Source organism: Podarcis vaucheri, assembly GCF_965113315.1.
Source record: "Podarcis vaucheri genome assembly, chromosome: 1".
In the NCBI taxonomy this organism is placed as follows: Eukaryota; Metazoa; Chordata; class Lepidosauria; order Squamata; family Lacertidae; genus Podarcis; species Podarcis vaucheri.
In genome coordinates, this window is record NC_138759.1 from 25,080,023 (window position 1) to 25,106,861 (window position 26,839).

Genomic DNA, 26,839 nt, shown 5'->3' on the forward strand with positions numbered 1-26,839 from the left:
GTAGAATTGGAAGGGACCCCAAGGCTCATTTAGTTTAACCTCCTTCAGTGCAGGAATGTGGTTCCCATCCAATTTGAAACCATACTTGACCAGACACTGCTTAGCTGTGCAAATGTGCCAGCAGTTTTATTGCTGCACCGCTAGGAGTACTAGATGCATGTAAACCGCAGAGGTTGGGTTGAACATTGTTCTTCACTTAGTTACTTCTATAAACATTTTTTTGAGGGGACGAATCTTTCCTAGACAGGTTGCATCTCTGATAATTGGAGTAAACCTTGAAAATATTTGCAGTTCCTTCCTTATTCCTAGAATCAAATGTAAAGGTTCCTGGGTGACCTTGCATCCACTTTTGTTCTTGTTATGAACTGTTGGTTTACTATGCATGTTGCCTTCTGTTACATGGGGCTTTTAGTGGTGCTTAGGCTCAGGAGAGATGAAGCTACAAATACTCTTGTACGTACATCCACACAGACCAGTGTGTCTGGGGGGGGAATTTCGATTGCAGAATAAAGGCTTGGCCTGTTCTTTTCTGTGCTTGAGTTGAGACATGAGGTGGGATGAGGTGAAGTTCTGGTATCTTCAAGGAGAAAGTATTTCACATACTCAACTTCTTTGCTAGCGATATTGCAGGGAGCTTGAGCTGTGTGCTTGCTTGGGATCAAATATCCCTTTGCTTTACTTAGGAATCTGCCTTGTGCTAGGTCAGACGATTTGTCCATCAGCCTCAGGTAGCATGGCCAAGGATGAAGGCAGCACCTCTCCAGAATCTCAGGAAGAGGTCTTCTTTCATAACTTGCTACCTGAGCCTTTTAACTGGAGATGCCAGGAATTGAATGTTGGACTTTCTGCATGAGCAACATGCACTCTACCATAGGGCCCTGGTCCGTCCCTATAGTTTTAGCAGCTGAGCTATATCGTATGACTAAAGACCTTTCTTTGGACCATTGTAGTGACCTGGTAACGTCTTGTGGCTTCTTCTGAGACTCTTATACTTAAGTACAAAATAATAATAATAATAATAATAATAATAATAATAATAATAATAATAATCACTGTCCCAAGAATTCCAGAATGCTGTCTCTAATCAGGTTGGATAATGCCTTGTATGCCTTCTTTTGGCAACTCCTGCAGCCAAGCTGGTACCAAATGGGTTGCTCTGCTTTCCTTTGGACCACATCAGTGAGGCCAAGAAGGGGATCTTGTAATCTGGGCAACCCCGGACCTCCATGCGCACTGCCCAGGCTTTCACCCTGGGGAGATCACTTCAGTGCTGCTGACGCAGCAGTTTGATTTCACCCCCAGAATTGCTTTCCATTGTCTCTCGAGACAGACAGGTCCCAACAACAAAATCCTATGAGCACATTTCTGTTGCGTGGCTCTTTGCTTTGTATAATTTGAAAGGTGAAGGGGTTGAGGTAGCTTGCTTGCAGAATGCTAGTTGCTTATGTAGCTGTGTTAGAAGCATGTCCTCATTTCAGTGGGAGGATGCATCTTGCAAACAGCTGCTGAGGCAAGATTTGCCTGTGTGCAGTAAGGAGGCTTCATTTAAATCAAAGCTGATGAAATTTAGGAACTTTATTTGTTACGTAAGCAAAGTAAGTGGCAGGTAAGAGTATGGTTAGTCGGACTCTCCTGGTGACTAAATGGTCAAGAACACTCTCAAAAGAATAATAATAATAAACAAAAAATCTTTAATTATTTGGCCAGGCGTAAACTTTCCCATCCCGTTTCTTCAAAATGCTAGAAAGTAGAAATGGCATAGTGGGCATTGGGTATGCTTCCCCACCCTCTCCCAATTGCCAAAAGAGAGAAATGGTACCAACTATCTCTGCAGGCATGAAGTGATTGTTGTACCTCGGATTACATATGCTTCAGGTTACAGACTCCGCTAACCCAGAAATAGGACCTCTGGTTAAGAACTTTGCTTCAGGATGAGAACAGAAATCGCATGGCAGTGGCGCGGCAGCAGTGGTAGGCTCCATTAGCTAAAGTGGTGCTTCAGGTTAAGAACAGTTTCAGGTTAAGAAAGGACCTCCGGAACGAATTAAGTACGTAACCAGCGGTACCACTGTATTACTTCAGTTTCTGTTATTTGGTGTTGGTGAAGTCAACTGGCCTATGTATGTGTGCCAGGAAAAATGAGTGGTGCAAGTACAAATCCTGGTTTTGTGGCAGGGGTCATTGATGTATTGCCCTCCAGATACTTTGGATTACAACTCTCATAATCCCTAGCTATTAGCCAAGATGGCGGAGAACGATGGAGAGTTGTAGCCTGCAAAATCTGGCAGGTACCACATCGGCTAGTCCTGATTTTTGCTTGAATGTTAAAGCATGCAACGGAGATGTGTTCTTTTAACCTTCAGTTAAGAGGATAGTCCCAGAAAACCTTGATCATAAATGGTATGTGTTGTTTAGCTATGGAAGGACAGAAGGAAGTTGAACTCTGCAATACAGTAGTCTGCAGTGGTCTCTTCTCTTCTACACCTCCCTTGGCACCAAGCATCCGCAGATCATTCTCTTGCTCATCAGAACATGAGAACAGCCTGCTGGATCAGGCCAATGGCCCATCTAGTTCAGTATCCTGTTCTCAAAGCGGCCGACCAGATAAGCTTCCAGTACAGAAGCACTCTCCCGTCCTGGGGTTCCCAGCATCTAGTATTCAGAAGCATCACTGCCTCCAGCTGTAGAGGCAGAGCATAGTCTTTGAGCAGCCATCAGTAGCCATCTCCTCCATGAATTTGTCTAATCCTCTTTTAAAGTATTCTAGATTGGTGGCCGGGACGCGGGTGGTGCTGTGGGTAAAACCTCAGTGCCTAGGACTTGCCGATCGTATGGTCGGCGGTTCGAATCCCCACGGCGGGGTGAGCTCCCTTCGTTCGGTCCCAGCTCCTGCCCACCTAGCAGTTCGAAAGCACCCCTAAAAAGTGCAAGTAGATAAATAGGTACCGCTTTATAGCAGGAAGGTAATGGCGTTTCCGTGTGCTGCGCTGGTGCTGGCTCGCCAGAGCAGCTTCGTCACGCTGACCACGTGACCCGGAAGTGTCTGCGGACAGCGCTGGCTCCTGGCCTCTTAAGCGAGATGAGCACGCAACCCCAGAGTCGGACACGACTGGCCCGTACGGGCAGGGGTACCTTTACCTTTACCTTTAGATTGGTGGCCATCACTGCTTCCCCTGGGAGTGAGTTCTATAATTTAACTGTGTGAAGAAGTCCTTTCTTTTATTTGTCCCAAATCTTCCAGCATTCATCTTCATTGGATGTCCACTAATTCTAGGGTTATGAGAGAGGGAGACAAACTTCTCTCTACCCGCTTTCTCCATGCCACCAACTTTTATTGTGTCACCTCTTACTTGCCTTTCCCCTAAACTAAAAGTCCCAGATGCTACAACCTTCTTTTATTTAACATTAACATCCCCCCAGCTCTTTGTAGGTGCTTGGTGAAAAGAGCTGATAAAGGTCTTTTAGGAGTTGCATCAGGATGCAGATAAGAGGGAGGGTGGGTTCTGATTGTTGGTTTTTTTAAAAAAAATTAAGGTGATTCAATCATGCTTTACAACATCAAGAAAAAAGATTAGCTTTAAATCAGGATCTGCATAGATAGATCTGGGCATAGATAGCAGTGGTTGGCCGAAACCATTCTTGATTTTTGATTTCTAACTGGGCAGAGCCTTTAAAAGAAGGGTACGCTCTCTGTTGTCTTTGTCCATGGAGTTTTCTTGGCAGGGATACTGGAGTGGCTTGCCGGTTCCTGCTCCAGGTGGATCACGTTTGGTCAAAACTCTCCACTATGACCTGTCCATCTTAGGTGGCCCTGCATGGCATAGCTCATAGCTTCTCTTGAGTTATTCAAGCCCCTTCGCCATGGCAAGGCAGTGATCCATGAAGGGGATCACGAAGACAGGAGTGCCTGGCGTGCTCTGGTCCATGGGGTCACGAAGAGTTGGACACGACTAAACAACCAAACAACAACAACAACACGCTGTTTCTTTAAAACAAAAGCAAAAACATTTTCTCAAACAGTTGAAAGGTTATCGGATGATTGTTAATTTAATTTAATTTTATGCCTAGCTGCAGAAAGATATTAGTTTGAAATCATACGCACACATTCAGAGGGCAGTGTTAGAAATTAGCCAGGCGCTAGGCTCATTTTGCTACTGTCATGGGTCCAGGTGCGACTACATGGAGATTTCTGGGCACCTGGTGGGCAACCTCAGTTTAAAAGCCTCTCATTCCATAGATAATTCCATTTCCGTTTCCACTGTGTGTGTTTCTCCTCCCATATTGGGACAAGTGAATTGTTGTCAGAGCAAACTACAGTCAAGCAGTGTACGGTCAAGCATCGTAGAATTGTAGCATTGGAAGGGACCCCAAGAGTCATGTGGTCCAACCCCCTGGCAAATAGACATTCGGCCCCTAGCTTGTATATCTGTGTTTCTAACACTGGCAGAGGGCAGGATCCTACCTCCCAGGGCAGGGGTAGCCAGCCTTGGTGTCCTCCAAATATTAATGGGATCGCAACTCACTTCATCCTTAGTCATGCTGGCTGGCGCTGATGGGAGTTCAGCAACATCTGGATGACACTATATTGACTACCCCTGGCTTATGGGGCAAAGAAGCCATTTTGACCGAGCAGAGAGGGGAGGTTAGAAGATGCTTAAAGAAATAGGCTGACTCTGTGCCAGCACACTCACCTGTGTGTACATACCGCAGGGGGAGGTGAAAAGAGGCTCTGTTATGCTCCAGCTCAGCCTTTGCCAACCTGATGCCCTCAAGATGTTTTGGGGTTACCAAACAGTATGCTTGGGGCTGATGGGAATTGTAGACCCAACACCTGGAATGTGCCAGGTTGCTGTATTGGGATCTTCCACATGAGGAGTGCAGGAGGACAGTTGCCATTAGTCATGGTTTTTTTAAAAAACCTTTTCTGATTGCATTTCTGTCTTGGCACACTCAAAATAATAATGAGAAAGCGTTTACTTGTAGATCCATGATCTAGAATTTTTCCAGGAAGCAACTGCTGGTAGGTACAGGTAATATGTGCTAGTAATGCATATTCATAATTTGAAAACAGAGCAAATTGCAGAGCTCAGCTAGTTAGTCAGCATAAGATTACCCCCATAGGCTTAGTTGAGTACAGGATCAAAGTGAGGCACTGGAAGATTTGCCAGTTCACTATTATCAAGCCCATTAATTAATTTATTTTTAAAGTATGGCTCATTATATTTTGTACCATATTTGTAATGCATAAGCTGAACAGACAGATATTCTAAGTTCATTCTTACAGTCCTAACATAATGTATTTGAGACTGGTTGACATATTCAGTTTAAAGAAGTATGTATTGGTTTTGCTTTAATATGTTTGGTTTCCTTTCCTGGTTGTGATTTTATGCTGTGTGGTTTGAAATATGGCTTCTATTTTATTGTGAGGTTGTGTTTTGTAAGTTGCCTTGAATTCACTTGGAGAAAAGAAGTGGAATACAGTGGTACCTCTGGTTGCGAACGGGATCCATTCTGGAGCGATTCGCCGCTTCCGCGCATGCGCGTGATGTCATTTTGCACGTCTACGCATGCGTGAGCGGCGAAACCCGGAAGTAACCCTTTCCAGTACCTCTGGGTCGCCGCGGGACGCAACCTGAAAAAACATAACCCTCAGCGTTCACATCATGAGGTATGACTGTATAAGGTGTCTCCCCCCCCTTACCCAATAAATGGGTTGCAGTGATGTCTTTGGGTATATGTACTAATCGTGTGAAATTTTTAAATTCTCTGATGAGGACTTTTATTTGTTACTGCTAGTGTGTAGATGGTGACTTGATGGGACAGGAACGGAAAGATACAATTATATGCATGACGAAGATTTATGTTTAAAAGTCTGCATATCCTACTAAACTGGCCCAGTAAAAGATGACATGCTGACCTTATTTGCATTTCCTATATCTTAAGTGGCCCAGAGTTGCTATAAATAGTAGGCAGAGTTGTTTGTTGGGTGAGATTGGTTTTCACTGTATGCTCTTGATACCCCTTACTTAATACTGAAGTGTACATTGCAGAGAAACAGAAGATGCTACACAGCACTGCGTCTAAATAGAAGTTGCATGTATATTGCATCTTACCCAGTTTCAATTGGTAGAGGGTGGGGTTTTTTTGCACTAGTGTTTTTCTTTTTATTAAACACAGGCACACACAACAGTCGAGTTTTTCCATTGTTGCTATATATCTGCTTTTAGCACAGAAAAATATTGATTAAATGGAAAGTGGACATTTTACTCCAGGTATCTTAACATCAAAGCTGCTGTCGTTTTTGTTTTGGGGTGTGTGTGTGTACACACACACACACACACAGAGAGAGAGAGAGAGAGAGAGAGAGAGTATATATATGTCTTTCTCTATGCTTGTGATTATCTCATTTCCTAACTTATTGCAAGTGTTCCTTAAGACACACTTATTAATCAGCTCTAAAATGTCTGATTCTCCCCACTCGGCTAGTTAAGAGCCTGCTCTCTTACCCAACATGTCCAGAAGACAAAAAAAGTAGCCACAATTGTCTTAGATATAATGCTCATGATCTTTCCAGTCTTCTGAACAATCTTGTGTCTGCTTCCCCATCCCCTTTGCTTCAACTTCTCTATAGTTTCAGCAGTTCCAAAAATAATCTAATTCAGTTGAAACTTTGCAATTTTTGTGAGCGCTCCACTGTGTGGTTGCGATTCTTCATGTCTTTATTACGCACGTGGACTCGTCTTCTCTTCCACAATAGAAGCAAAGTGAGTACACAACTAACTTTAAATGGAAAGCAAATGCTTGTTTAGGATTGATCATTGTTTAGAAGTTGTCTGTTTACCCGGCAGTTCCTCTATGTGTATTTGCACTCGGGGCTGTAAATCATTGAGGGAAGCTTGAAGTTAAAAGGGGGCGTGCACAGTGAAATAAGGTTTCAAATAGGTTTTCTCCACAAAAACTTCAGGAGTGAAGAAATTCTGCATTATAGGGCAAATATAAAGAATGTCATCCTCTAGTCTCCAAGAAAGCTCAGTTATTCCACCAAATGGAATGCAACCATACTCAACTTATTCGAAAAATAGAAGGTTGATACTCTATTCAGTAGTTAACGTGAAGAAAAAGAATTTCACATTCCGTTTGTATGTTCAACTGATGCAGCCAAGATCCTTCAGGTTATCTAAAAGCGCTCATCGGGAAACGCAGATGGGTTTAAGTATCAGTCAGTTGCAGTCTGCTAATTTGGTTGGAGGCCTTCGCAAATGTTTGGTGACGTTTGCAAATGACAGCCAGGCAAAGAGGAATGATACAGTAGCCCACCATTTGGGGATCAGCTCTTGTACAGGAATAAAGGAACAGGAACATTTGCAAATAAGGGATCAAGAAGATAATAGTCCACAGCCAAAAGGGTACGGACAGCAGCCGTGTTTTTAAGGAGTGCATCCAGGTCGTTTCTTCTCTCAGTTTTTCAGGAGGTTGCTGGATGTGCTGCAGTGCCAGTCTGTTGTAAGTCTCATTGATTTCAAAGACATAGTAAAATGCTGCCGCACTTGCTATTAAGTATAATCCCACACCAATCCATCCCATCCTCTGACGGAAGTTCATCATTCTCCATGCTCTGAACCTTCCTCCGCAGGAAAACACGGGAATGAACAGCCAGGAGGAGGGAGCGCGGGTGGCCCAACCCTTGTCACCCCACCGCCGCTCCTGCCGAGCCGCTCTTTGAGTCCATCCCTTCCGCCGCTCACCTGGGGCCTGCCCCTTTCGAGCTCTGCTTCTGGTGCCGCGTGACATGGCTGCCGTCACGTGAGGAGGGTCCAAAACCAAGACTTTCTGTGCTTCACTTCAGACTGTTTCCCCTTAACAGGCAGTGTCACCTTCACTATTGTCCGCAGGCTGATGAGTTTGACGTCTGTAATCTTCAATACTTGCTAAATAAATAAAAGGGGAACGTAAAAGAAAAGAGCTTAGGAGATGACATATTTCTGAAATCTTTTGGGAGGCTGCAGTGGATGCAAAATAGCCTTTTACAGTTCTTGTCAGCTCTGAGAATTATGGGCACTGGTTAATTGTGTTTGCTTCTCTCAGCCCCTTCCCGGCCTAAAATAAATGGTTTATTCGTGAAGTTCAGTTTTTTGCTTTTTGCCTTTCACTGGACATCAGTGCTCTATGAAGGGATTCCAAGTGCTGCCTTCTTCCTAACACAAATAATGCAACCTCTGCGGCAGGGGTCAGCAAACTTTTTCAGCAGGGGGCTAGTCCATTGTCCCTCAGACCTTGTGGGGGGCTGGACTATATTTTGGAGGGGGGGAAATGAACGAATTCCTATGCCCTACGAATAACCCAGAGATGCATTTTAAATAAAAGGACACATTCTACCCATATAATGCTGATTCCCACACCATCCGGGGGCCGGATTTAGAAGGCGATTGGGCTAGATGCGGCCCCCAGGCCTTAGTTTGCCTACCCATACACTACAGCAGCGGTTCGCAACCTGTGAGTCCCCAGATGTTGTTGGACTACAACTCCTATCTTCCCTGAGCTCTGGCCTTGCTAGCTAGGGGTGATGGAAGTTGCAGTTCAACAACATCTGGGGACCCACAGGTTGAGAAAGGCTGCGCTACAGGATCTGGAAGGCAGGAAGGGCTGCAGGCATCTCTGCTCAACCCCTCCCCCCCAAAAAAAATCTTTTATACTTTTTAAGCCACCTTAAAACACTAGCCTGGAAGTCATGGGTGAGAAAGAACTGTATGCAGGTGAATGAGCAGTCAGGCAGAGGAAGGAGCCCTCCTCTTAGCTCAGCCCCATTGCTGGAGGGTGGCGTTAACATTTTCCAAGCAAAGTACTGTATTTTGCGTGATGTATTACATCAGGTGGCACACCTCAATGATATAATTACAGTGTGGATGTAGACATGTGTTGGATGTGTTTTCACAGGCACTCGTGAGAGAGATAAGGCGTGCAAAGCACCCAGCGGCATTCTGTCAGTTGTTCACGCATGTAGTTGTTCGAAGGCTGCATGCTCTTTTGTTGTGTGCAACAAATATGGAGCAAAAGAGTATATTTTTAATTATTTTAAAATGTTTCTCATTGTTTTCAACTGTTTTCACTGATAGATTTCACAATTACTGTAAACCATGGCTGTTAAAGTAGTATAATGTGGTATTCCTAGTTAACAGCTTATAACCACATAAGTGAAACATGGTGATTCAAGAAATCCACTTGTACACTTTGAAGACACCAGTAGACCAAAAGAAAATAGTGTCTCCCTCTCCACCCCTATATTTTGCAGTTGAGACGACTTGTTCATCTTTCTGCAGTATTCAGTTTGAATTTATGCTGCCTCTATTTTGTAAGTGTAGCTACATTGGTATAATTCATTGCCACAGATTACCATTTAATGACTTGCCTGCTGAATGAGATTTGCAGCTAGACAATCTCTTCTAATATATCCAAGAACAGATGAGAAATGCTGTCAGGCTTTGCCTACTGACAATTCAGTATCCCATGTACTAACCGTGAACTAATTTATATCACCATCTATGCACGAGAAGGAGGTATCAGCAAGCTTGAGGGAAACCCAAAGGTTGTAGGTGTACAAAACAACTTTAAGAGGGAACCACAACTGTCCAATAAGGACGAAGCATGCCCTGTGGCCCTTGGCTGACTGCCGTGGGGGAACTGGGGGAATGAGGCAGAAATGGAACGGAGAATCCCACGAGAGGTCATGACTCACTGGCTGGAACCCTGAACACTGCAAACTGTTGATGTGTTTTAAGTCCCACTTGTTATCTGCATGTTCAGTATTATTTCTGCATTCACACCCATCTTCTATCACTTTCTTTTAACTCCCATTTTTTCTCCTCCCCTCCATTTTTTTTTTAAGTTGAAAGTAAACTTGGATGAAGCATGGGTGCTTTATTTTAAAAAAAGTGTGTGGTTTTTGAATTGCTTGTTGTACAGCTTCAGATCTCTCTTAGCTTGATGCTGGGGGAAGAGCGCTGAAATGCTAACAAACACCGACCTGATGGGTGGCAGAGAAGACAATTGCTGGAAATATGGGAGGCAGCTTTTTGTTTGTGCTCGGTCAAGAACATTAAGGTCGGTCGCCGAACTCCCAGATCCTGCTGGGTTGGTGGGAAAGAGCGCAGGACTGTAACCTCAGAAGATGAACTTGTTCCAAATGCAAGTTTTGTGCAGTAGTTAATTACCAATTCACAGTTGGGGCGTTTGTCTCTCTACTACTTGAAACTGATGACTCTGTTCTGGAATTGTGACCTGTGTACCAAAGAGAGGCCTCCTCTCTGTATGAGCCCATCAGAATGCAAGATTCTGTTCAGAGTTGCATCCGTAAGGGAGGTTAGAACAGGGCCTTCTCAGTGGCGGCACTGCTTTCTGAAACTGTGGAAAACAGAGCAAAACAATATGGCCCCATTTGAGGCGGCTGAGATATTTTTGCCCTGTGTCAGTGCACTCTGTGGTTTGGGTGTATCTCCTAAAAGGCAACAGCCCAAATATGTGCAGTATCTTCAGGCCATACAGCACATAAAAGCATATGAAAATTTCAAAAATAGCATCCAAATATTGCAATGAAAGAAAATAAGTCATGGAGGTAACTTCAGATAAAATAATAAAGCCAAGAGAACAATTAATGAAAAACCTTGGGTAATAGCCATGTTTTTGTCCAGACATCTGAAAGAGCAAAGTCTTCTGATGTGTATTGTCTTACATTTATTTATAAATCCCATTGTTTTCAGAGGAGCTTTCAAGGAACTAAATGTGTGGTATTAAGAACAGCATTGCATATAAACAGTCTTTTGACTGGTTGTGAAACAGGGTGATAGTTAGCAAACATTGGGCACTCGGTATGACTTCTTAAATACCAGAGCCTTTCTTTAGTGCTGTGGTTCATCTCTTCCCCCACTCCTGGTTTCATCAGTACACTTTCTTCTGTGGAGTAATTGTGTATGTGTGTTGATCTGTTTTCCATGTAATCCATTTATACGTTGCGTGCTTATTTCCAACCTTCCAGACTTCACTATGATGGTTGCAGAGAGTCTTCTATTCCAATATTCTTCTCCAACAAGATACATGCTAAACTTTTATTTAGATTTATAAAAAAAATCAGACATGGAAAGTGATAAAGTGATTTAACAACAACAAAATGAACCTATTTTAAATAAAGTAAATGTTGTGTGAGTGTGTGCAGAATGAAGGCTGGGGGAGAGGGGAGCATTAGTACCATTACAAACCTTCTTGTTAACACATGTCAGCTAGTTATATACAAGCACTAAATCTTAATGGTACCACCATGAGCATAACATGGGAGGTTTTTTTCTCCTTCCCCCCCTTTTATATCTCTCCTTATTGCTAGACCTACATATTCAATTGCTCAGATTTCATCCTGTTTCCTAGTGCATAGATTTGAATGCCCTAGTATGTGTCCCATTTAGTACAATCCCTTTAGCCCATGACTCTTCCTGGCTTCCCTTACCATCTGGTCCTTGGCTATGGAGAGGAATTTTTCTTGTATATGCGTCTCCGTAGCAACGAGTTTGCAGTTGATATGGAAAGTAAGCAGTTGCCCTAGCAACAGAGTTACTGATGTGGCAGATCCTCGGCTTCCAGGGTAAAGGCCTGTGACGCTTCAAATGCATTATGCAGGTCTGCTGTAATTATGGAAGTGCCCACTAGTGCTGTTGCCGATTAAGGGGACTGTGAACATCTTTGTTGCAGCCTTTGTTTTTTTTTGGGAGGCATGGAGCTGGCTAAAGTATTTGCCCTTTGGGGGCCTTTGGGTAGCAAGGTGTTGGCTGCAGACCATGTGGCTTTGTGTGTGTTTATAGGAAACGGGAACGAAGTTCACCGTGAGGACATTTGTTCCCATCCTTTGCCTTACTGATGGGAGTTCCCTTCTGAGCCTATGAGGCAGAGGCTGCCAGCCATAAATTTTCTGGTGCCTTTTCTTGTCTCTCTCCTCCTCCTCCTTCCTCCCAACTGTCCTTCCTATGATTTCTCCTCTTGGCTTCTGTGAACCTCCTTGCAGAAGATGACTTTCTCCTTGCCCTGGTTTATTTCTCTCCTCTCCTCTTCCATGGTATCTCATCAAGTATTTAAGCTTCTGGGAAGTGCCTCCTGCTAAATGATGGAGAATTTCGGTTCAGTAAGGGGAGGAGAACATTCCAAAGCCTGCTGAGCATTTGCTATTCGACTTCCCACCCCCAGGGAAGTCTAGCTGTATTCCATTATACAGGCAAATGCTGGGATACCCTTTCTTTACAAGAATTGGTGCTTGCAGAGAAGCTTCATCTGAATGCAGTTTTGAAAACCCAAACATTAGCATCCCTTTGTGTGTACCTGCATGCAAATGGTGACACGCACCACTATCTCAAGATTTGTGGGGTGGGTGGGTGTGGTTGCTTTAAGGCTAAAACTCTAGATTCCTTCTCCTCTACTGTTACTGTTTTGAATCTGTAGTGGAGGCAGTTTTCAGTAAGTGTGTTTAGGAATCTTCATTCACTATGATCAAAGAGTTTGGCAGTCCATATAGAGTCCTAACGATCTGAGCTTACATTCCTAAGAAGGAAAAAGAAATCTGGTCCTAGTGATTGCTGAGCTGTGAAGTTTTGTGATGTGGGCAGGTGTTTTGCTTTTTGCAAAAGAAGAGAGAGTTTCTGGTAATATTCATTCAAATCTGCTGTACCAGTTGCTTCTGCCTCTATAAAGTGTAATTATTTCCTATATGGTACAGGAGCAGGTGAATTGTACAGTGGTGCCCCGCAAGACGAATGCCTTGCAAGACGAAAAACTCGCTAGACGAAAGGCTTTTGCAGTTTTTGAGCTGCTTCGCAAGACGAATTTCCCTATGGGCTTGCTTCGCAAGACGAAAACGTCTTGCGTTTTTTGCAAGTTTGTTTCCTTTTTCTTAACACCATTAATACAGTTGCGACTTGACTTCGAGGAGCAACTCATAGAACGCGGTGTGGTAGCCTTTTTTGAGGTTTTTGGCAATTTTTGAAGCTTTTCCAAAACTTTTCCGACACCGTGCTTCGCAAGACGAAAAATTCGCTAGACGACAAAACTTGCGGAACGAATTAATTTCGTGTTGCGAGGCACCACTGTACCACTATAAACAAGATACTCCCACCCCCCCAAAAAACCCCTATTTGTACAAGTCCCTTTCACATGTACTGGAGGTAAGCAGTTTTGTGCCCGCTCACAGCCACTTTCCCTGCTACCCCTATGGGTGCATCTAGGTGATGGCATGAAATCCTGTGTTCGCAGGCTTTATCCACAGCATGGACTCTAGCTACTCACGTGGATGTGCACAGTCAGTTTTTTGCATCTTCATATTAATATGCATATAAGGTGAAAAAGTGGAACAATCCTGCTCTCTACTTCCACCCTTCCCCTAAAATTTGTTCAGCTGAACATGTGAAAAGCGTTGCAGTAAAACCTGGATCCTCCATTTAGTTTCCTAGTTCATATGTCATCAAAAGGAAGTGAGTGGCTTGTTGTTTTCCTGGTGTAAATTCCAGCAGTCCTCTTGAGCTTTCCTACATCACCATCTCAGTTGAAAAAAAAGAAAGAGATATGCTTCTCCTTAGTCCTAGCCTTTGGACCCATCAAGGGATATTAGTGCATTGAGGGGAAGGGCCATAGAGTACCGTGGTGAGCAGTCACTAGAGCTCTGCTGCACTACTTTGGGAAGGATTCTTTCTAAATTACGTAGATCCTCTGCTCTGAGGAATTGAAAACCAAGACTCATTGCTGTAACCTTGTTTGGTTCTTAGAGAGGTCTGTTCCTTGCAGCAGACCTGGTGGAAAAAGCTATGTTTAAATCCCTGACATAATTTTATTGTTTATTGTTACCCAAGTGGCACCATTTTGCACGGTGTAAAGGTGCTTATTCCTGTGTTCTTCATCCCTTAGTTAATAATATTCTGCCAGTCAACAGAAGGCAGTTTGGCCATCTCTACCTAGCGGTTATGATAATTATTTTTGCGGTGTTCTGTTGCTTACTGCTTTGATAGCTGTGCATAATAATAATAATAATAATTTTATTTTATATATATATGCAAACTTCAGTTGGGTTATCTGTCGAGAAGGACTATTATTATTATTATTGTTATTGTTATTGCATATACACATATACATATACACACCAGATGTAGGTATGTTTGGTTTGAAATAAGTACCAAAGAGTTGTGGAGGGTTTACACCCAAGCTAGTGTACAATGGACTAAGAGCTAAATCAGGTTTCTCAGATGTGTCTCTGTGTGTGTTGGCTTGCTTGATAACGGGAGGGGGTGGGAAATTTGAATACATTTTCATCGAAAAAAGAGATTAGGTGGTCATGTAAGAACAAGCTGTTTGTTCCGTCACCACAACATGGGAAGACAGTTGCATAACCTTGTTTTGGGCAATCAAGTGGGAGAGTGTTGCGCTGAAATCTTGTTTGCAAGAGCAGGCTGGGATGGTGTTTTTTTTAAAATAAAACAATTAAAATTATAACAAGTTCCTTCCCTTGTCTTACTTTGCTCTGTTGCGTTGCATTATACCGCTGCTATGTGCAACCCACCTAAGTATGCATTTTATATTGTATCTTTCAGTCAAATTATTCTCACGGTAGCCTACATGTTGTAATAAAACATACCTCATTGAAACTCCTCAGATATACACGTGTGCGCACATCCCTTCCAATCAGGATTTGAGCCCCATCATGGGACTGAAACAGCCTTGGTCCCGCTGGTCAATGATCTCCAGCAGGCTAGCGACAAGGGTGAAAGCTGTTTCCTAGTTCTGCTGAATCTCTCAGCAGTTTTTGATACCATTGACCATTGTATCCTTCTGGACCGAGTAGAAGGGTTGGGAGCTGGGGGCACTGTCATACAGTGGTTCCGCTCCTTCCTCCTGGGCCGTGTCCAGAAAGTGGTGTTGGGGGATGAGTGTTCAGACCCCTGGACTCTCACTTGTGGAGTGCCTCAGGGCTCCGTCCTCTCCCCCAAGCCTTTCAACATCTATATGAATCCGCTGGGAGAGATCATCAGGGGTTTGGGCTGAGTGTTCACCAATATGTGGATGATACCCATCTTTACCTCTCTTTCAAATCGGAACCAGTGAAGGTCCTGTGTGAATGTCTGGAGGCGGTTAAGGATGGATGGTGGCTAACGTATTGAGGTTGAATCCCAACAAGACAGAAGTGCTGTTTTTTTTTGGGGGGGGGCTCCCTGGTCCTGAACAGGGTAACTGTGCCCCTGAAGGACCGGGGTACAGCCTTGGGAGTCTTTTTGGACTCCTAACCGTCCATGGAGGTGCAGGTCAATTCTGTGACCAGAGCAGCTGTCTTCCAGCTCCATCTGGTACGCAGGCTGAGACCTTCCCTGCCTGTAGATTTTCTCACCAAAGTGGTGCATGCTCTGGTTATCGCCTGCTTAGATTAATGCAGTGCGCTCTATGTGGGGCTACCTTTGAAGGTGACTCAGAAACTACAACTAATCTAGAATGCAGCAGCAAGACTGGTGACTAGGAGTGGCTGCCAGGACCATATAACACCAGTCCTAATGGATCTTCACTGGCTCTCTGTATGTTTCTGAGCACAATTTAAAGTGTAGGTGCTGACCTTTAAAGTCCTAAACAGCCTTGGCCCAATATACCTGAAGGAGTGTCTCCACCCACTTCGTTCAGCCCGGACACTGAGGTCCAGCTCTGAGGGCCTTCTAGCGGTTCCCTCACTGCAAGAAGCGAAGATACAGAGAACCAGGCAGAGGGCCTTCTAGGTAGTGCTGCCCTTCTCTGTGAACATCCTTCAGATGTCAAGGAGATAAAGAACTGCATGACTTTTAGAAGATATCTGAAGGCAGCTCTGTATCGGGTAGTTTTTAATGTTTGGTGTTTTGCTATGTTTTATATACGCTGTAAGCCGCCCAGAGTGGCTGGAAAACCCAGCCAGATGGGCAGGGCATAAATAATAAAATTATTATTATCATCGCATAGGGGGTCCTCAGTAATTAGCTAATTGGGAACCACTATCTTAAGCCCTAGGCATCCACATCCAGTTTGGCTCAAGTTCCAATGATCTTCCTCCTGCCCTCCTCAGCCCCTTCTGCCTGGGGGAGAGGGGGGCTCAGTAGGTTTTTGTAGGAAGCATAGCAGAGAAGATCATTAATTGTTGTACAAGGCGACCTGGCAATGAAGGTCTTTTTTTCTGGTTGAGTAGCGTCAGAATGTCTTTGAGAAGGGATTGGGTGAGGGAGGTATATATTTCTTTGAGGGGCACAATACCCTAGGAATTCGCTCAGGAAAAGTCATTCTCTGGGTGATATGCTCCTAGAAACTGTGTGGAGATTGTAGTCTTAATCTGCTAAAGCATCATTTAAGGTGCAGAAATGAATTGATATTTACCGGACTATAGACTTATCCCTCCTTACAGTCTATAACTTACCAAAACTGAGGTAGGAGAACGCATATTTTAACCGAGATGTCAGTTAAAAAGAGAGATTTCGTGAAGTGAAACATTATCTGGAAATAATTCCGTTTCTCAAACCTTAAATTTAGGATGATGCTTGCAGTTTGTATTAAAATGAGAGATGGGGACGCAGCAGTGTTGTTGATATGACTAATCTTGGCCTTCCACACTGGCAGATATTTTTACACATTGATACTAATTTTTGCTGGTTTCACACGCTTTCTCTGCTTCTTGTGGACTAAAAATAGACTTTAAAAGAACAACAACCCGAAAAGCGTTGAGGTGTGACTTCTTAAAATATATTGCCCAAATTAAAAAAACAAAAACCTGAATGAGATGCTTTTTCCTTCTGTGGCAATTAAGACCCGACTTTCTTGAAACAGTCCCTGTCCAGGAGTACAAAATATGCACCCCATTTTTTTTTCTTTTTAAAAAGAGGATTGGCTTTAAAAAAAATTCCTGAAAGAACATCTAATTTAGCCTTCAGTTCAAGCAGTATATCTGCTTGGTATATGTACAGGCTGTAAAATAAAAAATGGATATTTCTCTTTTAAGTGGCACCTTTATTGTGGTATAGCATGGTAGATGATATTCTTATTTCAGTATCCTTAGCATTACTCTTCTTCCCATTTTTTTGTCTTAAAAGCTTTTTGATGTGTCTCTGGATAATTTTGCCTTTCAAAGCAAAATACAAGTAGTAAATCTAATTGTGTGCTTTAAAAAAATAAATAAATGTGATTCCTTGTTTACTTTTTACCTGTTAGGTTTCTTTAAAAAGTTACTTATGTAAATAAAATTGTCAGCTAGAAAAACAGAACTAGGGTGTTGATAATTTTGATTATCACGTGCAGAAGGTACTAGGTTCAATTCCTGACGTCTCCAGGTCATGCTCGTTCAGGGTAGGGGGGAAGGCTCCTGTCTTGAGACTTTGGAGAACCACTGACAGTCAGTGTTGACAGTGCTGAGTTGAATGATCTGGTGGTCTAATGTGGCATGTGTCAAGTTTCCTGTTTAGAAGTTTATGGGTGGCATTCGCCCAAAGTACCCAGTCAGAAGAAGTACTGCACAAGGACTTCTGCTTGTGCAACAGGGTCCGTCCCCCCCGTCATGTCTCCCCTGAAATTGGCTGAGGGGGAAGCAGTCAGTGCTCTTTTCTGCGTGTCTTTCGCAAAGGACTTGTCTGTTCCCATTTTAAAAAGAAACGTTTGAGAGGAATACGGTCCACTCTACACCCTTTCCAAGACCAGAACAAATGTCATTATGATCTTGTGGTTGACAAATCCATCTGTGTTACAGAAACGAGTCCTCCCAGTTTTCATTGGGACCACAGCTCATGGTCTCTCTCTCCCCAGCTGAAATACCGATGAAAATTGTGCCCCAAGTGGGCTGCTTAGCCTTAGGGAAATTGCTCCCTTGGGGTTGACAGGAACCTCCCCGCCCCACCAGGTTAATTGCAGTGCGGCAGTGGGAGTAGGTAGCTTTGTGACTGGGGAAAACAAAACTTCTACTCCCCTTGTGCTGGGATTTTGATGTAAAGTGGTTTCTTTTTGCCTAGTATTAAATTTTAAAACACATGTATACACCCCAGGTCTGATTGCTACCCAAGCAAGGTGGCGCTGTGGGTTAAACCACAGAGCCTAGGACTTGCCGATCAGAAGGTCGGCGGTTCAAATCCCCGCGACGGGGTGAGCTCCAGTTGCTTGGTCCCAGCTCCTGCCCACCTAGCAGTTTGAAAGCACGTCAAAGGGCAAGTAGATAAATAGGTACCGCTCTGGTGGGAAGGTAAACAGCGTTTCCGTGCACTGCTCTGGTTCACCAAAAGCGGCTTAGTCATGCTGGCCACATGACCCAGAAGCTATACGCCGGCTCCCTTGGCCAATAAAGCGAGATGAGCGCCACAACCCCAGAGTCGGCCACGACTGGGCCTAATGATCAGTGGTCCCTTTACCTTTACCCTTACCTACATGGGGGTTATGTTCTGGGGATCACAACTAAAGTCAAAATCGCATAAAAGTCGCATAAAGTCGAAACACATTGGGTGCAATGACAGGTGGGATTACCAAAGTCTTTTTTCCTGGACATCCACCCCCTTTCTGCCCTTTAAAAAACCGTTTAACACACACACACACACACAAACACCCCGACAAAAAAAAGCTTGTAAAGCTGAAAGATCACAAGTTAAATGTGCATAAGTTGTGGGCTTACTGTAATGTTTAGTTTGGGAAAGCGTCATGCGACTGTTGCCCTTCTCTGGTTGGTACTGGGTGTCTGAAGACCTGATCCTGTTCCTACCTTGCCCATAATAGACTTGATCCTAGCTGGTTCTTGTTAGATAAATGTTACACAAAAATGACAAGCCTTTCTGCGATTGCAGTTCCAGAGGAATTCAGTTATTTCCGTAAGTATGTGTGCCATTTGCCTCTGCCTGTGTTGCAAACTGTAGAGATTTAAAACGCATACAGGCTAAACCACTATTTTGTAACATACGGTTTCTGCCATTATTGCCTTACCTGCTTGGTGTTGTTGGATATAAAAAAGCATGTGGCTTCAGGTGGTGAGGGGTAGGTTTAGATGTTGGCCAAGCATCACTTTCGATTGCTGATGGCTGGCGCTCTTCCCTTTTACTGAATACAGTAAAATGTCAAAATGTGTGGAGGGCATGTTATGGTATCCAGAGGAGGGGGAAGGAGAGCCAGTGTGGTGTAATGGTTAGAGTGTTGGACTATGACCTGGGGGAGCAGAGTTCGCATCTCCCACTCAGCCTCACTCACCCCACTGGGTGAGCTTGGGCCAGTCACCATGTCCTAAGCCTGTGAGGGTTGTTGTGAGGATGAAAGGGAGAGGAGGAGAATCATGTACACTTCCTTGAGCCCCTTGGAAGATAAAGGTGTTGTATTATGTATGTAAGTATGAATGAATAAATAAATAAATAAGAGGGCCATAGTTGTGTTGGTAAACTGTGTGCTTGTAGTAGTGCTGCCCTTTTCATAGGAATTTAGGAAACTGCCTTATGCCAGGGCACACATCTAGCTTTGATAGCACAGTTGATTGAGTGTGGAACTGACAACACCAAGGTTTCAGGTTGAATTCCCCATAAGGGTCAGTTGTATATTCCTGTATTGCATGGAGTTGGATACTGGATGATCCCCAGGGTCCCTTTCAGCTCTATGATTCTATGAGTTATCCTGTTCTATGAGCCCAACATTGCCTGACTGGCAGACAGGATACGGGTAGTGCTGTGGTCTAAACCACTGAGCCTCTTGGGCTTGCTAGTCAGAAGGTCGGCGGTTTGAATCCCCACAACGGGGTGAGCTCCAGTTGCTTGGTCCCAGCTCCTGCCAACCTAGCAGCTTGAAAGCATGCCAGTGCAAGTAGATAAGTAGGTACAGCTGCAGCAGGAAGGTAAACGGCGTTTTTGTGCACTCTGGCACTCATCATAGTGTTCCGTTGCGCCAGAAGCGGTTTAGTCCTGCTGGCCACATGACCCAAAAAGCTGTCTGTGGACAAAGGCCGGCTCCCTCAGCCTGAAGTGAGATGAGCGCCACACCCCATAGTCTCCTTTGACTGAACTTAACCATCCAGGGGTTCTTTACCTTTTACCTTAGCCTCTGACTGGCAGTGGCTCTCCAGGGTTTTGGGCAGAGGCTCTGATTGGCAATTCCTTTTTTAGAGAGCCACTTGGGAGGAGGTGAGCCTATTGCTCCGAAATAGCCTATCTAGCACCTCCCAGAGCCCAAGCCACCTCTCTCAACTCTCCTCTGGGATGGGGAAAGCTGGCACCCGTTGAGGGTCTTGGTTTTGGCTCTCAGCAGTTCACTTGCTGCCCCCCTCCCCTTATGCTAGAATAGTGCAGAGGCCATGGTATCGCTGCTCACTAATGCTCAGTTTGTTCACCCAGGACCAAAGACCCAGGAGTTAGTTTTCAATCAAAGGTCTAAAGCTGTGAGCTGAAAAGTACCATTTCCCCACAAAAGTAGTCCTGCTAATGCCTGCGTGCTTGGAAACCTTGCTCCTGGCTGCCACAGAAATTTTGCCTCTAGCTATTGGAACTGAAGCAGTGTCTCTCTTCCCTCAAGCTATAGCTGAGTTCTTAATTTCTTAGGCTTCGTCATAGGGAGAGCCACCGGTAGCAGAAACACTGAAGTGGTTTAAAGGCATGAATGTATTTATTACACTTGATGCCTTTCCCTCCAAGGAGATTAGGGCAGGGTTCAGGGTTCAAAATGATCAAGGGGGATGGATTCAGGACAGATAAAAGAAAGCACTGCTTCACGGAGCGTATTGTTAAACTACACAACTTGCTCTCACGCATAGCTGTCAACTTACAGATTTGAAAATAAGGGACCAGCAGCCTCAAAAATAAGGGATCAGCAGCCAAAATAAGGGATTTTAGTCAACCAGCAGCCAAACGAAGCCTCATGCGGTGGTTCCCACAGCACAGCAACCCGGCAAAGGGGATGCAGCAGGGAAAACCTCTGTCACCTCTCCGCTGGGAAGCGCTGAGCAAAGGCGAGTCCCCAGGCAACGCGGCCGATTTGATCGGCACAAGGCATGCAAGCTCCACTCCCCAGTTGTTCTTAGACTCCTTATTGGGTGAGCAACGCAGCCAAGCAACACAGTTGGAGCCTCCCTCCTCCATGGCTGGCAGGGAGGGAGGGAGGGAGAGGAGCTGCTTCCTTTGAAACCCGGGAAATTTAAGGGACATCATCAATAAGGGACAGCAACGGGACATGGCGCTGGGATAAGGGACTTTCCTGCCAAATAAGGGATGGTTGACAGCTGTGCTCTCACGGGAGCCAGTGATGGTCACCAACCTGGATAGCTTGAAAAGAGGGTTGGACAAATTCATGGAGGATAAGGCTGTCAAAAGCCTACTAGCTGTGATGGCTATGCTCTGCCTCCGCCAGTAATGCTTCTGAATGCTAGCTGCTGGAAACCACAAGAGGGGACAGTGCTTTTCTGCTTATGTCCTGCTTTGAGGGTTTCCCACAGGCATATGGTTGGCCACTGTGAGATCAGGACACTGGACTAGATAGGCCAATGGTTGTTTATCTTTGCAGCAACCCTGCGAGGTAGCTTGGGAATGAGAGATAGTGGCTGGTCCATGGTCCTTGGTTGAGTGGAGATTTCAACTCGGGGCTTCCCACGCCTCAGACATCCTGACCACCACCACCACCCTGGCTTTCCAAACGATAGCCAAGCCTGTGAGACAATATGAAACTTGGCTCCAGTTTTGAAATAAGCTACAAGCTTTTATGATGCGTCAAGGTCTGTGGGGAATAGAAGTATCCAAGTACGTCCAGGATTGTGTTCCCAGTCTAGGCCCGAAATAGCGTGTGAACTAGGTCATATTCATATTGGATATTGCTCATTTCCAATGTTTGTACTTGTCTGGTACTACTGTCCACTTTTAAAAACTTTAATTCTGCGAAACCTATATAGACTGCATCAAGGGAAGTAAGCCTAAAAGGCTTGGCTTGGTTCAGTCTCCCTCCCTTCCCCTCCTAATTTTGCAAGAAATATGTGTAAAAGGGGCCCCTGACCATTAGGTCCAGTCGTGACCGACTCTGGGGTTGCACGCTCATCTCGCTCTATAGGCCAAGGGAGCCGGTGTTTGTCCGCAGACAGCTTCCGGGTCATGTGGCCAGCATGACTAAGCCGCTTCTGGCGAACCAGAGCAGCCCACGGAAACGCCGTTTACCTTCCCCGCCGGAGCGGTCCCTATTTATCTACTTGCACTTTGACGTGCTTTCGAACTGCTAGGTTGGCAGGAGCTGGGACTGAGCAACGGGAGCTCACCCCATCGCGGGGATTCAAACTACCGATCTTCTGATCGGCAAGTCCTAGGCTCTGTGGTTTAACCCACAGCGCCACCCGCGTCCCTAAGATATATGTGTAGTAGGCGACAATATTAAATGTAGGGGTGTGTTGGAAGAGAATTTATATGCAGGAAGAACATCAAGGAAGAGGCTATTTACTAAGGCACCACGGGCCATAAAGGGATGAAGGAGCTTGATCAAATTTGCTTGGGGGAAAATTCCATCGCAAGCACATGGACTCTATCAGCCTTTTCCAACCTGATGCCCTCCCAGATGTTTTGGACTCTAATTCCCACCCACCCCCTTTCTGGACTTCCTTCCCCAACCATTAGCCATCCTGACTGGGGCTGATGGGTGTTGCAGTCCAAGACACCTGAAGAGCCCCAGCTTGAGGGTAGGCTGGACTATATGAGTGCTTTGTCTTGGCATTTAGTAGAGTGAGAAATTCTCTGTTGACAAAGGCTTGGCCTCCTGTTTGCTGGACACCTGACACTTCGCTTCTGCCTAATGTTTTCCCTCTGCGTGTTGTGAAAACTTGCTGAGTGCTGCCGATGGGAACTTGCCCCAGGTATACCTTAGAAAATGCGCAAGGCGATTTGGTGGCCCATCTGAGTAGACTTTCTTTATGTACTTAAGGCATGGCTGTTTATTTTTTAATCCCTTTAAACATTTGTAATGTAGATAGTAATATAGGAAGTGGCAAAATTAAAATGAGGGTCTCATTTGTTCTCCTGGTAACAGTTTTTGTTATCCTCAGAGAGCCTTGAAATAGTCAGCTAGGTTTGTAAGGTGGAAGTGCAGTGTATTTTAGGTTGCAAACCTATACACACCTGCATGTCAGTAAGGCTGAGTGTACCCACCATCCATTTAAAGGACATGATTTCCCCCAAAGACTTGGATCCTCATTTAACACATTTGGTTAAGCAGCAGCATCAACAATGGTTGAACAGCTCTCCAAAAAAGAGAGAAAAGCCTACAGGGACATGGGACATTGCAAAGTCAGGCCATTGGATCATCTAGCTCAATATTGTCTCCTAAATATTCTCTAAGAACTTGTCCACACTTCTGCTGCTTTCCCCCGGGAAAACTCGCTCATAACTGAATTCATTTGCTGAATTGGAGCAAATGTCAATTGGGTTTTCTGCAGATTGACGTTTGCTCCGATTCAGCGGTAACAAGCAGATTTCCCCGGGGAAAGCAATGGAGCAAACAGAAAACCACTCAGACCCGTGCCTGGAAGCATGGGACAAGTGGAAAACCTCTCGGACCCGTGCTTTCTAGGTATTAGGGGAGCGGAAGTGTGGAAGAGCCCCCACTCTTGAAGGGTGAAGGGGTCAGGGATCCTCTTGCACAAGATACCACTTTCTTAATTTGTAGGTTCTCCTTCCAGCATTCTTACTCCACTGAACTTCCCTGAACTTCCAAAGAATCAAGGAAAGTGTGACTGTGATGTAATTTTGCATAACTATTCAGAAGCACCTCCCACCAATTGGCTCTTGCAACTGGCTTTTATGAAATGGTTTGTGGAGGTGGCATTCGGAGCAGAAGGCAAGCATTGTTTTGTTGTGCGTGTGTGTGGTGTTTTCCATTTTTTCATAGTCTCCTTATTTAAGAAGCACACTTTGTTCCTCTGCACAAGTTACAGTGTGTTACTACTGCTGATTTAGATAAAAAGGCACCTGGTTTTTTCTTCTTAATAAAAACACTTATTGGAAAGTTATTTTACATTGTCTAAAATGTTGTGTTAATAACTGTGTGACGGAGCTTACAGACAGTCCCACTCCTATTAAGAATGCTTGAAAGGAGTGTAGAAAATCTATTGACTGCGTGAGCACTTTGTAATTTGTATGTGCCATTACAGGAGATTGAAATGGCATGTAACTGGCGGTAATGGTTGGCAATTCATTTGTTTTTCTTTAGGAATTCTGCGATTTTATTTGTTCTGTATTAGAAAAATCACAGATGTGTTTTGCTGAATTCAAATGAATATCTATTTTTAAAAGATATAAATACCTTAGGTGCTTTGGGAAGCCTCAGCATTGATATGATATGCGGGCCTCAACAATTGCTTGAGAAATAGGTCCAATTTATTTTTGTGTGCCTTACTTAAACACCATCCAGACTGTAGCTTGAGAAGAGAATGCAGGCTGCAGTCTTTGAGCAGTGTTATCCAAACATAGGAAGAATAACTAGAGTCATACCTCGAGTTGAATGTGCTTCGGGTTGAGTGCGTTCAAGTTGCGCTCCGTGGCAACCCGGAAATAACGTAGCGCGTTACTTCCGGGTTTCACCGTTCGCGCATGCGCAGATGCTCAAAATGACGTCATGCGCGGAACTGGCAAAACGCAACAAGTGCAGATGCGCCGTCGCATCTTGCATTCCGTTTGGGGTGTGAACGGGGCTCCGGAACGGATCCCAATTGCATCCCAAGATACCACTGTACTTTGGGAGCAAGTACTGTACAGTCATACCTTGGAAGTTGAACGGAATCCATTCCAGAAGTCCGTTCGACTTCCAAAACGTTCAGAAACCAAAGCTCAACTTCTGATTGGCTGCAGAAAACTCCTGCAGCCAATCAGAAGCCCCATCACACGTTCGGCTTCCAAAAATAGTTCGCAAACTGGAACAGTCACTTCCAGGTTTGCGGTGTTCGGGAGCCAAAATATTTGAAAACTAAACTGTTCGAAAACCAAGGTATGACTGTAGTTTGTAGACTGCAGATCAGTTGCCTTCAGCATAATAGTACCAAACTCTGTTGTCTTAACAGGTTGCCAGTGTAGATTTCCCAGTTTACTGTTTATAGAAGCAGAAGTTGGTCGAAACTTCACATTTTAGAAATTCTAAACCAGGGGTGTCAAACTCAAATTCATCGGGGGCCGCATCAGCAGTTTGGTCACCCTCAAAGGGCCGGTTGTAACCACGGAAGTGGTTTCCTGAATGCATGTAAAGTGGAGGTTTCCTCTGTAGAACGGCCGGCGCCGCTAGAGGGCAGACGTTCTCTGGCTTGTAGGCTGCCGCGCATGCGCTGAAGAGGTGGCTTTCTTGTGTAAAAAAAAGAAGCAAGAATAAAAGGTGAAGGCTGGTGGCCGGCGGCGGCTACACGGGCCACATGACGAAGTCTGGCGGGCCGGATTCGGCCCGCGGGCCTTGTGTTTGACACCCGTGTTCTAAACGATGGTGACTTGACTATTCGAAATTCAAAATATCGCTAAAGAAAGAATAACTGCAACTCTTTCATGCTGACTGGCAAAAACTGGATATTGGTTCACAAATGGTGGGAAATCAGGTTGTGAATTTATAAATATACCCTACATTCTATAGTGTCCAGTACCAAATTATTGTACCATTCGGTTTGTGATATACTGGTCCCCCACTACTCCCACCCACCCAAGCTTTTAAGGCATTGCAGAATGAAAGATCTCTTTCTTGCTCAACTGATGGAACTCAAGTGCGGAAGAGATTGCTGGAAGGAAAGCGTGTTTTGCTCCCCTCCCCCCGCCTCTTTGAGAATCGGTAGGACAGCGCTGGCTTTTAAGAGGAGCGTTCATCACTGCACAAGTTCCCTTTTGTACGTGGCAAAGCTTCTCTGCCCTTGGCAACCTTGGGCCACGGTTTTGCTGATACAACCAGACATAAATGGTCACAGTGGGCTTGATTTGTTGAATTACCGCCCTACGGAAATGCTGCGTTCCCCCCCCCCCCAGTGCTGGTGTTTCCATGAGTTGCAGCACATGCTAGTGAAGGAAGCCCAAATCCACTCTGGTAATTCTTGTTTTTTATTTTTTAAAAATTGTTTTCGCATCCTTTCCTTTAGTGAAAAGCAGATGCATTATTTAAGCCAGCATTTCTTCCCCAAAGTGCATTTCTGAGAGATTATTGCATGCCTCAGGTGCGCTGAAAAGCTCAAGGCATCATTTCTTTAAGCATTCAAGAGCCACAATTTCCTACATGCCGCATTGCCCAGAAAGTCTTAATTCGATACAAAATGGATATTGTTATTATTATTTTAAAAGGAGCGGCTGAACAGCCCCGTTGTTGCATTTCTTGTGAAATTGTTATTGGAAAAGCCTTCGCGAAATTGGGAAAACTCTTCTTCAGGGGGAAAGTCTTTCCATAATTGAGATGAAGGAAGACTGCAATAATGCAGAGTGGTGTAATCCTCTGCTGACTTTTGGCCTATTAGTGGCTCTCAGTTGTACTCCCCGCCCTCTCCTTTTTGGATTTGGTGTGCCAGTAAGGTTGGCTTTTATGGCAGCTGTGGCGCAGTCAATACGATTAGGGGGCACAAACTGCTCTTCCCCTTAAAATCTCGGAATGGTGAATAAGCTCTGCCGGTGGATTCATGTTCTCATAGCAACCCTCTAATGTGCTCCCATCACCAGATGCATGGCCAAAATTTTCACAGCTGAATGCCTGAAGTCAATGGGGGACCAAAGTGGTTAGCGTCTCTGAATAATCCATCTGGCTGCTCTGTTTTGATGATTAAATGTGTGTTTCGGTTCTGCAGACACCCATGAAAATTTTGGATGCCCGGTTTCCAAAATGTCAGTCAGAA

At 44.7% G+C, this 26,839-nt stretch overlaps 1 protein-coding gene and 1 pseudogene across 13 annotated transcripts in view; one reads left to right on the forward strand and one right to left on the reverse strand.

The window, feature by feature from the left end:
- FOXN3 (forkhead box N3) overlaps positions 1 to 26,839 on the forward strand; it is a 191,370-nt gene that overhangs the window by 58,759 nt on the left and 105,772 nt on the right. The gene's annotated exons all lie outside the window — the stretch shown is intronic.
- LOC309538567 (lysosomal enzyme trafficking factor pseudogene) overlaps positions 6,677 to 26,839 on the reverse strand; it is a 29,962-nt pseudogene continuing 9,799 nt past the window's right edge. For 4 of the 6 annotated variants that reach the window (XR_014224621.1, XR_014224670.1, XR_014224681.1 and 1 more), the window contains one exon: positions 6,677 to 7,928. The product of XR_014224621.1 is annotated as a lysosomal enzyme trafficking factor pseudogene (transcript). Of the gene's footprint in view, positions 7,929 to 10,021; positions 10,043 to 11,491; positions 11,555 to 26,839 lie in introns of those variants that run through there. The other 2 variants (XR_014224703.1, XR_014224714.1) reach the window with 2 other exon arrangements.